Source organism: Corvus moneduloides, chromosome 8 (assembly GCF_009650955.1).
Source record: "Corvus moneduloides isolate bCorMon1 chromosome 8, bCorMon1.pri, whole genome shotgun sequence".
NCBI lineage: Eukaryota > Metazoa > Chordata > Aves > Passeriformes > Corvidae > Corvus > Corvus moneduloides.
Genome location: NC_045483.1, coordinates 30,289,097 through 30,303,016, shown reverse-complemented (window position 1 = coordinate 30,303,016; position 13,920 = coordinate 30,289,097). Strand labels below are relative to the sequence as shown.

The 13,920-nt window shown below is 39.0% G+C and overlaps 1 protein-coding gene across 3 annotated transcripts in view; it reads left to right on the top strand.

The window, feature by feature from the left end:
- The window catches only part of RHOBTB1 (Rho related BTB domain containing 1), a 51,333-nt gene that overhangs the window by 2,671 nt on the left and 34,742 nt on the right, over nt 1-13,920 (top strand). For 2 of the 3 annotated variants that reach the window (XM_032116621.1, XM_032116622.1), the window contains exon 2: nt 1,954-2,049. The gene's annotated coding sequence lies outside the window, so the exon portion shown is untranslated. Of the gene's footprint in view, nt 1-1,953; nt 2,050-7,881; nt 9,370-13,920 lie in introns of those variants that run through there. The other variant, XM_032116623.1, reaches the window with a different exon arrangement.

Below are 13,920 nucleotides of genomic sequence, written 5' to 3'. Positions count from 1 at the left end.
CTTCTGAGTGCAGATCATCATTACAGAGAGAGATCTGCTTCCACTACCATGGCATGAAAGATGTTTGTATTTTGGAGTCATAATAGGGTAGAACAATGCTAATTAAGAATTAAGCCTTTATTTTGTAGGCTCAACTATCTTCAAAACTAGAAAGTGGAAGACTGAGGGGCAGGGGAATGAAGGCCATAAGCTTTTATCTGTGAAGTGGAGCTTTTAGGCTTATGCTTTAGTAATGATGAAAATCAGGTTTAGCTACATTTCTGTCTGCTTACATTCTTCAAACAACTGGTCTGACTTTACAGTATAACAATTAAGAAAAATCTCAGCAAGCAGGAGAGTCTTAATGTGGTCTTTACTAGGACAATAATGTAAATGATTAATGATTGATAAAAAAGAATTGTGAATGAGCTTGCGGAAGGGCTTTGCATGTCTGAGAGTAAGAAGGATCTTGAAATATCCTTGGAGGTCACATCTGTAGGTTTTAATGAGGGTGAAGCAGAGAAAGGCTGTTAGAAGTGAATGAGATCTCAGTGAAATAAAAACATAGAAAGCTCTGGGTTTATGATCAGATAAACCAGATCTATTTTTTTTAGTTTGGGTTTTTTGAAAAGGGTTGTTCTGAAAGAAGTTGCAAGTAACTTCTAATCAGCCACCAATACTCAGGAAACAAGTAAACAGTTAGGAATGGTACAGTATCACATAAGTAGCTATTTAAACAGTTTTAGAGCCCTGAGTGTGCTCATGTCACTAATTAATAATTTGGGGGGTTGTTTCATTGTGGGTTAAGGCTATTTTTCGTAGGGCTCACAAAGGGAGCTGTATGGGCCTGCCTTGGAGGAAGTAAGGGCAAACACTGTAGGAAAGATGGTGAGAAGATTCTCCACAGTTGTAGCTGCATGAAACACAGCAGTTCAGGAAGACTGATACGTCTTTGCCTCTAAAATGCTTACTGATAAATAGCAAAGGGAAGGGCAGGACTTCTAGAGGATATAAACATCATGCCTCTAGCTCTAGGATCAATTCTTGTGGCTTGCATATTTCACAAAGGTGGAATGAAGTTTTACTTCATTTTCTGTTTGCTCTCTCTGTTGTGTTGTGCTGGGTATCTATAGAAGGTGGGAATTTCTGTGAGAAGTTAATTTCAGTCCTACATTGAATTTTGAAATGATCCTGATAAGAAGGGAGAAATGCCTAGGAAATCTAAGTGGGCCACTGCTCTGTTCATTTGAAGACTCTGCATTTCACTGCTGCTATTCAAGCTAACATGGACCCCTGAAACCTACTTGTGCCATTGAGCATTGCTTTTAGGGCAGCATCTGAGATGAAATACATGTTGCTCCCACCTTTGGTTCTTGGAAAACCTCTGCCTTGCTCCTGGATGGGAACCAAGCCACAATAATGCAGCCATTTACCAAACCCAACAAAGGACATTTATAATTAATTTCATTTGTTACCAAAGGGGAAAGCAACACAGAACTCCCAGTTCATGTGTCATCAGGCTGTCAGCTCATATTTTAGAGTCTTGTCACCTTCTTGAAGGTAGGCAAAAAAACCCTCCTCTAAGTCTGTTGCCTAAGAGAGAGGAGCTGGTTAACTGGGATACAGCAGCGTTTGGTTCTGACACCTAAGGTGGTTGTGTTTTTTTTAAATCTAAATCCAGAGGGAAATTATTCAAGAACAAGCTTCATTTGGCAGAGCTGTGTTAATCTCCAGTTATGCTCAAAAGCTCATCGAGCTACCCATGATTTCTTCAGTGCTTTGAGCAGAGTGTTTTAGTAAAGATACAGTTTACCTGTTTGAAACTTTGAAAGACTGTTTTGTTGACCAAGCAGGCCTGTTTTACCATATAAAATGGATCGTAAAAGATGTTGTTGCTGTTGCATGTGTTGTAATTTTAGGTTGAAAATTGTAAGGTTTATTCTCTTTATTTTTTTCCCCTTCTTTCCTCCTTAGGAGTGCCACAGTAAGAGAAAGATATGAAGTATTTTTAATGGAATTCTGCTTTTGATCAAGCTGCTAAAAATGGATGTGAACATTTTCTTCTGTGAGGTAAGTATTGACAGGGAGAAACAGAAGAAAACCTGACTCATTTCACTTACTGTTGCCTGTCACCACTGCTCTTCTGACCAGCAGCTTTTGGTCAGGTATTTTAGAGTTGTAGCATCTGTGTCTTGGCAAACTTTGTACCAAAAGTCTTAACTGAAAAGTCACTCAATTAATCGTTCCGTTTACAGGATTAGTCAGCTTTGTTCTGCTATTTCAGCAGATAAAAACAAATGTATAAAGGCTTGGTGTTGCAGGGTTGGTAATGAGCAGCTTCTGCACAGAGTAGCTTTTGACCCAATGTCAAGCTTTTTTTCAAAGCATCAAAGAAAAGGAAGCTGCTAAGTCTGATTTTCAAGAGTGAATACTTACACAGACTAACTGCAGGTGCAGGAAATGAGTGAGATCCTGGGATGAAGAAAGAGTTTGTACCACAAATATGTAGGTACTTTTCCATGCATCCAGGCAGCTTTCTGAGTTCCTGCTCTGTGCAGCCTAGTGAAAAGTGGGGCTGTGGCCAGCCTGAGTTGCAGATGTATATTTATATTGCTTTTGTCAATATCACAGCCAGATCTTCACAGTTCCTGCAGTAAGTTTGTAAGTTAGTAAAACCAAATATGTCCTTAATTTAGGATCATGGGAAAAATCAGGTTGTAAGGAACCTCAGGATATCATAGAGTCAAACCCTCTGCTCACAATTTGGAGTAGTCAACGAATTAGGCCATTTTCACCCACTGGCTTTCTCAGTCTGTTACATGCTCAGAAGTATTAACAAAAGATGGATTTATAGCTTGCCATATGTATTGAATGTACAATATAATAATGCAGATAGGAACATAAGATGCTACTAAAATTTGTCAGAAGGGCGAATGTTTTAATTAAGACAGGATTGCACAGGAATGGTCTGTTTCTCTGAACAAAGGAAACAATAAATCTCTGATGTGTTCATTTCTTGCAATTGCAAATGAAACCTCCACAGGTCAGCTAACTCAGTGACATGCTGACAGTATTTTCAAGACGGGTTCCCTGCAAGAATTACCCCTTCCCAGGCATCTCTGGGGAATCTATTTATTTACTTCCTCCTGTAAGCAAAATTGCTTTCTCATAATAAAAGGAAGGGAAGTGAACACGTTGCTTATCCTGTCTGAAACATGTTACTGAAACATTTCCTCTGAAGTATAAATATTTGTTCATGGGAAAACATAGTGACAATGTGAATAAAAATAAGCATCTTGTCAGGAAGCTTAGGGAGCAGTCTCTCCCCTGGGCTCTAAAAGTAAACACACACCAAGCATCCCTCCTCCCCCCATCATTATGTACTGCCAAGCAGAACATTTTGTGAGCCCTAGGAATAACTACTTCCACTGTTTTGGCCAGGGAGGGTTATACAATGAAAGGGTTAATCCTGTCAGGAGAAAGGCATTTTAGCATTCAGAGCCTCATGGGAGGGTCAGTGAAGTGAAGAGACACTTGGTTTACTTTGGATTTATGCTTATCTCAATGTGCTTTGAATTGATCCCTCAAAATTGGTAATTTAATAGCTTTAATAGTTACATTAGTAATTTAATGAGCCCCTTTCAGGACATCATCAAAGGCAAACATATACTTTGTGAATAAAAATAGAAGTAATTTTATAGGTAATGCAGTTCCTAAAAGCTAGTATACAATATTACACATATGCAAGTTGTGATCGTTGTGAGTTAACCCCAGCCAGGAGCTAAGTACCATGTAGCTGCCTGCTTATATACCCCCAGTACAAAGGAGGGGAAGAGAATCAGAGAAAAGGTAAAGTCCATGGGCTAAGAACTATTTAATAATTGAAATAAAATATAATAATCATTGGAATGAAAAGGGAGACAAAAGGGAGAGAGAAATAAAACCCCAGAAAAACAAGTGATGCACAATACAGTGGCTCACCACGTGCTGGCTGAGGCCCAGGCCAGCCCTGAGCAGCAATTGGCAGCTCCAAGCCAATTCCCCCAATTTATATACTGGGCATGACCTTTTAGGGTATGGAATATCCCTTTGGCCAGTTTGGGTCACCTGTCTTGGCCCTGCTGCCTCTCAGCTTCTGGTGTACCTGCTCAGTGGCAGAGCATGAGGCATTGAAACATCCTCAGTTTGGAGTGAGCACTACCAAGCAACACCTACATCAGTGTGTCACCAGCATTCTCAGAGTGAGTCCAAAACACAGCACTGTACCAGCAACTAGGAAGAAAATTAACTCTATTCCAGCTGAAACCAGGACAGTGATGCTGTGAATTATTTAATATGCACTGACTGAGAACACTATCAAAAAGTACCTATTGAAAATGGCACACCCAAGAACCCCAATATCTCTTTTCACCTCTGCTCCCAGTGTCAAGTCTTGCTTCCCAGCCTGTTTTAAATTAATTTCTGAGTAACATGTATAGCTAAATTATAGAACAATATTCTCAGAAACTTGCTGTCTCCACACCAGTTCCTGCTGCTTCTCTGATTTGGTCTCACTTCTTAAAGAGAATATATCTACAGGTCTGAAAAGAAGTTAACTTGTGGATTGGTGTGTGCTTGAGTCAGGAAATCCTACATCTCTGAAAGGTGTCTGCAGAGGTGTTATTTACTCCTTAATATCCCAGTCATAGCTTATTTGCTTATGGGCTTCTGTGTCTCTTGAGGCATTATGAGACAAGTACTAGTAAATTTAGCTCCCTGGGTAAAGAAGCTACTGCTCTCTCAGAGATTACTGTCTTCACAGGCAGTGGAATAAAATAGCTATGTGTGTGATTGCCTCTACAGTGCAATCTGGTACTTGAATTTAGCTGACAATTCAGATTGGTAAATACAAAGTTCTGGACTGTGCAAAGCCAGCAGAGGAGTGTGTGTGTGTAACAGTAACCTTCAGCAGAATTAAATTTATCAGAGGAAATTTTAAATTTTAAAGCTGCTTGAACTAGTTCTTCTCAGGCTTATGATTGCTTGTGACTGGAGATTAGAAATGTGGGGGACTGCCTTGTGTGGGTGGTTCAGCTGTGAGGGGAAGGGCAGTGTTGCTGTTTGTTGTTTTTAATCTTTATAATTAAATTTATGTTCTCTAGCACTGTTTATTAGACTGTTGAAATCTGTGTTTCTAACTTCATCATGGGATTTCCTGTGCTTTACATAAAGGAGAATGAATGATTTTCACAACACCTATGCAGAATCAGAAAGAATTTGTTATTGTGCTTCTGCATGGGCTCCTAGATGTGCTCAGTATGGGCAGGTGTTCCAGTAATTGTCCTGAGCAACAGGTACAGTTTACACTTGAGATGGATGTACATGTTGGGGCCCTTATGGCTGTCCCATGTTTCAGTTCTTGATTTATGGCTGTTGCTTAACACTTGAACTTCTTGAATTTGGCTCTTCAATTTCAGAGACATCTTTTTGACTGTCATGTGAGTTTATGACAGTGATGTAGATTATTGGTCACTAAATACAGAAGACTATTTCCATAAAATACTTTCCAGTCTTCTAAGGAAAATACCAGTGGGTCAGGCTTTTCTTGAGGCAATCCAGCTGTCTCATTGAATTTCTCCAGGGGTGAATTTTGTTCTTTTCATTCTCTTATGTGTTTGCAACAGTGCTTCCCACTGGCAACACTGTAATTAAGGAACTTTCAGTATTTCTCTTACAATAAGGGTACAATAGTATTTTAGCTGTAGATGTGAATTTCAGCTAGAAGCCTAATGTAAAAAATTGGAATGGTGGAGAAATATTTATCTTCTGTAACAGATGCAGTTTGATGACATTTTATTGGCAATTGCTTCTGTAAATAATTCATACCTTTTCCTGAAAAAATATTTTGGGGATGAGGTGTGGGAGGAATTTAATTCTCTTGAGGATTTTATAATGCTACAAAATGCACCCCGCTCTAGCAATTTTGTCAATATGTATGGGAGTAAATAAAATTAATACCTTTGTATTTCTTCTCTTCTACCTTTAACCGGGAAAAGAACTCTTGCCTGACTCAGAAAAGACTTTAAAAAAGTTTAAAAATAAAATGCTACATGTCTTGCTACTTTAATGAAAGAGAAAAAAAACCCTGCTCATAGAATTCATGATGGTTTGGCAATATGACTTTCGAGCAATGAGTGGATGAGAAATTTCAAGGCATTGGGATATTTTTCATTTTGTTAAAGCTCCCTGAATGGCTGATTAGCTTCAAAACCACTGCTGCTGGTTCTAGTTTGTTTTTAATTTTACAAAGGTATATTCTGTTCCTGACATATTTAAATGCTGCACATATCACTGTATGTGTAATTGGAAAGTGATGTCTTTTTCTAGTATTTTGCAAATTACACAGTATACACACACTCCTTTAAGCCCTCTGATTTGTGCCTAATCTGTAGTTCAAACCTGTAACAATGATACCTTGGCAGGTCCTGGAAGTAGTGTCCTACACCCTCTGTGAAAACTGCAAATATGTGCAAGAAATATGTGATTTCATGGTTGATAGCTTTTGAATGGTTGCATTTAAAAGAACAGAATCCTTCTTGGTAACTATTCCTAATAAGCATAATTAGGGAAGTCTCATCAAGCAGCCTGTGGTGAAACATGCAAACTGTCTTTATTGCCTGCTTCTTGAACTTGGAATCACTCGTGTGTGTTCTCTTGTATGAATCACTTGTGTGCATTCCTCTGCAATTTCTGCAATTACCGTTTTCCTTCAGCTACACCATTTTGCTAGAATTTATAGGAAGTGTTTCAGGGAGTGAAAGATACCCATCAGAACCAATATGGTAATATTCTTTCTGCATATGATTTACAGCCTTAACTCATTGGTGAAACAAAGAAGTGGTAACTAGATTTGTTTAGACATATTGAAGTAAACCACTAAAATACGTGAGTGGTGTTTGGACAGTAGAAACCTCTTGTTGATATAATCCAGTCTAACCCGCTGAATTTGTTGTGTTGCAAAAACACAGGCTTTGCAAGGCAGTCTTTGCTAGTGTGACTAAATCATGTCAGTAAACTGGTGTAAGGTGGTGGTAAGAGGCACAAGCTCTTACCTTCCTGGAAAAACTTTCTCTTTCAAAAAGTGAGTGGTTCCGAGGTATAGACTATGGAGGATGTAACAGTTTGAATTTTAGTCTTGAATGAGTGAAATCCTACAGTGTTATTACTGTGCAGAATCACACTGTTCAAAATGAATGAAGAATTGTACTGTAATCTTGAGGGGGGTTGTAATCCAAATAAGTACACTCTTTGAACAACCTAGTGAAAAAATATCAAAGTTACAGGTGCTTAATTCATTTCTGTTTTGTTTCAGGTACTTTAAGTTACCATCTTTCTAAGGCATGTAGCAACTAATTCTATGGACTTTCTCTTCTTGAATTAGTCCCTGAATTGAAGCCCAGAGGAATCCCTGGAAGACTTTCCCCAACAGTTCCAGTAGGATTTATATCATGCTCTTAAAACCATAATTGGGTCTTACTTTCGTGTCTAGCTCACCATGGGACAGAGGTGCAGAAAAGCAAGTTGTAGCTAATAAGGCTATTTCTCTAAGATCAGTGATGATGAGATTAAGCTGCCTTTGATTCTTCTATTTAATCCTGCTCTGTTGGTTTGACAGCCTATAAAGATCAGGATATGGCTGTTGGCTGCTGTTCCTGTATATAAGCAGTGATTCAGAGACCAGTAAGACTAGGCTTTGGCAACTATGAAAAAGGTGACAAAATCCACTTTGTTTCTCTTCCCCTCACCACCCCTACCCTACATTTTTCAGTTCCTGTAGCTGGAGATCTGTGTTCAAGACTTGTCCTCATGATCTCATTATACCACCAATATAAGCAACTCTGAGCAGGGGTGGCACATTGTTGCAATAATCTCTATTTGTGTATTGCTCCTATCAAATTTCTGCAATCTTTTACCAAAATTTTGGCTTCTAAAATTTGGTCTACGTTTTGTATCCTCCTGCGTGTGAATCTACTAGGCCTTTAATAGGTAATTTATGCAATCCTCAAAAGGCAGAGAGAGCATTTATAATGCTTGGAAGAATAAGGGCTGATCCATTTATGTATGGTTTTTAAAGCTCAATAGCTTAGACCTAGAGTGAGAAGCAAAGACACTGTATGTCACTGAAAACCTCCTGTAGTTGTAGTATAACGAGGTTCCAAGTCTCTCAGAAACTCAGTACTCAGAGACAAGTGAATTTTGACTAATCTACATAGAGATGGAGACTGAGAGCTAGCCACAAGGTCAGACAGACAGAAAATCTTCCCCTGCTGACTGTTTGCTATGACTCTTATTTTGTTCCACAAAGGATTTCTTTCCATTCCATTAACATCTGATTAGATGGCAGAAACATTTTAAGAAGCTCTGAACAGTTATGCAGATACCAGCACTATTACTTCCAGATTCATTCCCTTGCCAAACAGCAAAATGACACAGTCAAGAACAAATCCTCCTACTAGTCAGTGTTTCCTATTTAGTTTTTGTTTGGAACTGTTGTTATAAGCTGATTAAATCTTTTGTATCCATGTTGCAGTTCTGAGGAGCTAGAAGTGTGGAATATAGCAAATACAAGCTGTTGCAAAATTGCTCCCATTAGAAAAGATTACACACGTGATACAAAACTTTGCCATAGAACCAATTCTTGATACAGCCTTGTCCTCTCTGGGTTGTGAATGCAGTGAGCCATAACTCTGCCACTTCTTCCCTTGGGAGACTCTTATGTAACTGCTCAAGCTGTTTCTCTTGCTGTTCTTCATATTAAGCCAAAATTTTGTTTTGCTTAATTGTATCCTGGTACACCTAACATTGCAAACTGGGACTGTTCGAGTGAATCCACTCCCTTTTAAGACCCAACCACGCAGTCTGTAGAAAGAGAAGTGCAGCAGTGAAGGCAGTATTGGAGTTTAAGGGGTCACGAGAGACTATGACAGCGCAAGTGAACAGGCTGGGACATACCTGGCTCAGCTGAGCGCCCTTCCAGCAGCGGGGCTCACCCACGGCCGGGGCTGCCTGAGGTTGAGTGCAGCGGGGAGGGTGAGGGCAGGGCTTATTCCCCTCTGCCTGGCACCTGGTAGGTGGCTTCTGAGGAACTGTGCTCAGTTTCAGGCTTCACAGCTCAGAAGAGAGATTGACCAACTGAAGAGAGTGCAACCAAGGGCCACTAATACTGTGGGGAAACTGAAACATGAGATGTACAGAGACGCTGAGGGAGCTGCTTACCTGGCCTGGAGAAGAGAAGGTTAAGAGGGCATCTAATTACTGCTTCAGGTACTCACAAGAGGTTATGGGGAAACCAGATCCTCTCACCGTTGTGCAACAAAAGGACAAAAGGCAGCAGTCACAAGTAGCAATAAGGTGGGTGTAAAGAAAAACATTTTCTCACTGGTTGTAAAAAAAGCCATTTTCATAGTGAGTGGCTAAGCAATGGAACAGGTGGATTGGAGAATGTGAACTGACTGTCCTTAACCTGATCAAGCTTTGAAGTTAGCTGTGCATTGAGGAGGAGGTTGGACTAGATGACCTCTAGAGGACTCTTCCCACCTAAATTGATATTCTGTTTTGGGGTGAGGCGGAGAGAATCAGGGTCTCATAATTAACAGATTAAATATGGAAGCAGGGGAATGCAAAAGCCAATTTCCTACGCATAATTAGACAGAAAACTAAAGCGTTGTTGAAATATAACCATCTGAAAAAAAAATGTAGATATTGAATTTTTATTCCTAATTATAAGTATTGGCATTTTCCTTCTGTAAACGGTTCCTTTCCTGTTTATTCAGCTGTTCAAAATGTATGCCTATATTAAGCCTTCTATATCCCTTTTCTAGTGAAAAAGAATGGGGAAATATAATTCATAAGGCAAACCACTGGTGCTCTATATCATCCACAGAATGCTCTAATAAAATCTGGTGCACTGCGGGCTTCTTAAGCAATTATGGTCTTGCACTATATTTAGCATTCAATGAATAACTGCAAAAAACCCCTAACAAATACATGCATACGTTAGTGTCTAATGAACACAGTGAAGGTATCATTGTGTGTGTTACATGTCTCCATCTCTGAGCATTACAACAAATGTGGGATTGTAGGAAAAGGGATGAAACCGGCCGAATCAATTTGCATTGCTGGCTGAGAGTAGATGCTGACGTCACTAAATAGAGACACCTTACGTCAAATGCTAACCAAAGAGAAGGACAGACTGGGCACAACGTACAATAGTTTTGAAAAGAGAGCTAATTAGGAATGCATGAGCATTTGGCAAGGGTACATTGCAGCCCTGAATGCAAACCATTTAATACCAAAATTGTATTGACAGGAAACGAGTTGAATTTTATTTCAATGTTTATAGAATATATTCTTACATAGTTCTATTCAAGGCATTTGTTCTCTTTATGAATTTTTTATGGATAAAATCTAATGAAATATATCCTAATCTATTACAAAAGTAGTTAGAAATTATTTTGATCTACCCATATCATAACAGTCTCTAAGCCTAATTGCGGGGAAAAGTAGACTTCAATGACAGGAGCTGGGTGGTTCTGCTATTTTAATTCACGTGCTACCAGTTGGCTGAGACTACATATATCGCATACAATGGGTGGATGGTGAAGTCCTTAACTGAAGTACCACGTTTCCTTATTTTGGTTGTACAACATTCACTCATGTTCTCTTTGTATTGTTGAAAGCAAATTTCCTGGACTGTAGAGAGCACCTTCTGTCCCTGTGAGATTGCCACATGCAATGTGGAGCCCATACAGGACAATTTAACTTACTTTGTTTTACTTAATTCCTTGTGCATTTATATTATTTCCACTAACGATTTTTTAATCTAAACATGCTCCTAAAGTCTTTTAATATGAAAGGCCCCTGCATTCAGGGATAAGGGAGAGAGAGAAACTCTAGGATGTCCTATACTATCGAGTTTTGGTTTTGGACAGTCCCAGGCAGTCTTTGGAATGTCAGACTTGCCCTCTTTTAGTGAATAAGCTCAGTTCTGTAACTGTTGCTGCTGAGTCTTGTTGGTGGAGCATATCATAGGAAACTGCATTTGTGCTTGGTTGTTACTACCTAAAGGAGAAGGGAAATAATCTCAGTTGTCCTGAATTAAAAGCTTGAGTGGGTCCTCAGAGGGAGCAAAGAGCCACGTCACTACATTTCTTTTCTTTTTTTTTTTTTAAGCAGACCGTACCTCTACTACAAGGAAGAACCTCTTGCTTCCACATAGCCCTTGGATCTGGGATGTTGACTTTGATAAACAGAAATATAAAATCTAAACCCCAGAGTTACAATGCTTAGACTATTATCCTCCTGCAGACAGAGCAGACTTAGATTATGACGGGGTGGTAAGAAGCGTGGGCTAGTCCATTTCCTCCCCTTCCAGAAGAGTTTTGTCAAAGAAGCTGAGCCAAGTGCTTGTAGTCCCTTCTTCCTGCGCTTCCTGTTATCCTTGACTGGTATTTTTTCAACCTGTCTCCTCCTGAGCCTTTCTCTGGTGTCTGGGGAGTGCAGAGGATGGAAGGGCCTGAGGGCTCTGAGCTTCAGCATTTCTGAGCTGGTAGAAAGTTCCTTAAGGAGTTCTGCTAACACTGTGTGTCAGAGCAGCCTCTGGAGTTAAACCAACTCTCAAGATCCAGAAGTAGAAAGGTTATTTGTAAACTCAGTTGCAGTCTATGCACAACTGATGCTCTCTCCTGATGTTTTTAATCATCTGAGAAATAAAGTCTCAAAACCAAAAGGTTAGTTTAGCCCCAGAGTAACAAATAATATATTTGAGCATATGGGGATGTGAATTTACATTTGTGCTTTCAAATGGATTTTTTAATTTAGCAAAACTAAGATAATTCTAAGTAGAATTCTCTGTGGGAGTAAATGCATTTTTAAATTATTATTTTAGTCTTTTTTTATCCAGTTGTTCTCTCAGCTGTGAGATAAGTGTTTAAAGCACATAACGGAGCTGCAGTGACGGAGCTCACTTGGCAGCCCATAAACATGTTTTGGAAAGCTGTATTGACTTGACAAAAGCAGACTCTGTGGTTGCTACCATGCTACCATGGTCCAATGCCATGTCCTTTAGGATTGCTTGCAAAGATAGAGCTTATTCCCTTCTCCCTTTCCCTCTAGCTGTTATTCCTCCCTGAAAACAAACAAATGAAAATGAAAAATCCAAGCTGGCTACCTGGAATACTTAAACATCTAATTGAGTAAAACTTTACCATTCATGTATTTTTAATGCTTATGCAAAGTCAGTGGGAATACTTGTGGTTTGTTACTGTGCTTTCTTGTACCAAAGCCTAGAAACTGTCAGTTGCTCTACACTCTATTAGAGATGCATTCCAACCACTTCTCCATGTGTCACTCAAGTTTATGGTCAAAACTCAACTGTTTTAAAACTTTGGGAAAATGTAAATACGCTTCAATACAGGATTATGTATCAGAAAACAGAGAACTTCTGGTTGTCCTGGGGTTTTATTCTATACTTTGCTGGAAAAGCTGCAATCTGAATTATGTAAGAAGTTTTACATTTGTGGTGGGAAAGTACGGAATGGTAAAAGTTGCTGTAGATGATCATTAAAATGGAAAGGATATAGTAGCATGTACCTATTTCCACAGCAGCAGAAGCCTTTATCACCCTTTGATGAAACAGGGAAATAGAGAGAAACTTGAGAACTTTTCTTTATCCTGATCAAAAGCAGGCTCTCTTTCTCTTTTTCCCCTTTTAACCTCCTGACTAATCTTTGTCATTGCTGTGTTCTGCTAAATTTACTATTGTGCACTAAAAATAACACTTTCTTCCTGTCCTCTTCCCTTTTTTCTGTACAAAAGCTCTGTAAAAAACTGGCAATCAGATCTAAAGGTTTGTGGGGTTTTTATTGGCTTGGTTTGGTTTTTTTTTTAATTGCAGTCCAATACTTCTTGAGTCAGTATCACGACAAGTCTAGTTGCTTTGTATCAGTTTTCTCTCATGTGTTGCTAACTTCCTGTTCTCACATTAACACTCACTGTTTGTAGCAGTGATGGTCTAAGTATTTTTAATAGAGACATGGGTTCTAGCTCTGATTTGTCTTCAAAAAGTGATCATTTAGACTGTAGAAAAAAGGTACCAATAAAGAATTAAAAATTGCCATACTGAAACAGTTCAGTAAAAGGAATTCCTTTCATATGACACTGCTTTTCTCAGCCTCCTGAATTGAGTGGGATGAACATGAGTTTTTTTGTTTTCCTAAAAATTGTGTGTCTGAGAAACAAGTGAATACATGGGGTTGTTGTTCTTGCACAGAATGAAAATTTTTAGCCCTCCTCTGTAGAGAAGTTCCCATAGAACTTAAAACTTAAAAACCAGAAGGTTATTATACTATACATTTTAAATCTGTTGACTTTTTTTTTTACTTTTTGTTGCCTGCATTATCAACTTGATATTTCTTTGCTTGTAAGTAGATGTCTGAGCGAGAGTTTCAGTTTCTGATGCATTCGTCTTGTCCATCCAAACTGTGCAAAGCTAGGAGAGTAACACTTAGTATTTGCCATGATGCAAGTTGTTCTTCTGCCCCTATTAGCCTCCTTTTATATGAAGTGCAAACTGTAATTTGTCCTGACATAGATGTACTCAACTGAAAATTGTTGCAGTCTGACCTGGTTAATGTGAGTTTGGCTTCTGGGTATTTGAAAAATGTAAGTAATTGACTATAACCAAATGCAGTTGGATACTGTTAACCTGTTATTGGTACAGTTAACTGTTCTTGTAAGTGGGGTTTTAAACAACTTTATAATGTTTTCCAACAAATTACTGTCTTAATGCTATGAGACTCTGCAATGTGTGAGTCCAGATTGCTGTAAGAGAATATTTTTTGAATAGTGACTGTTTTTAAAATAGTCACAGCTATGTCAAAAACTGTCCTTAGCTGCAGCAGT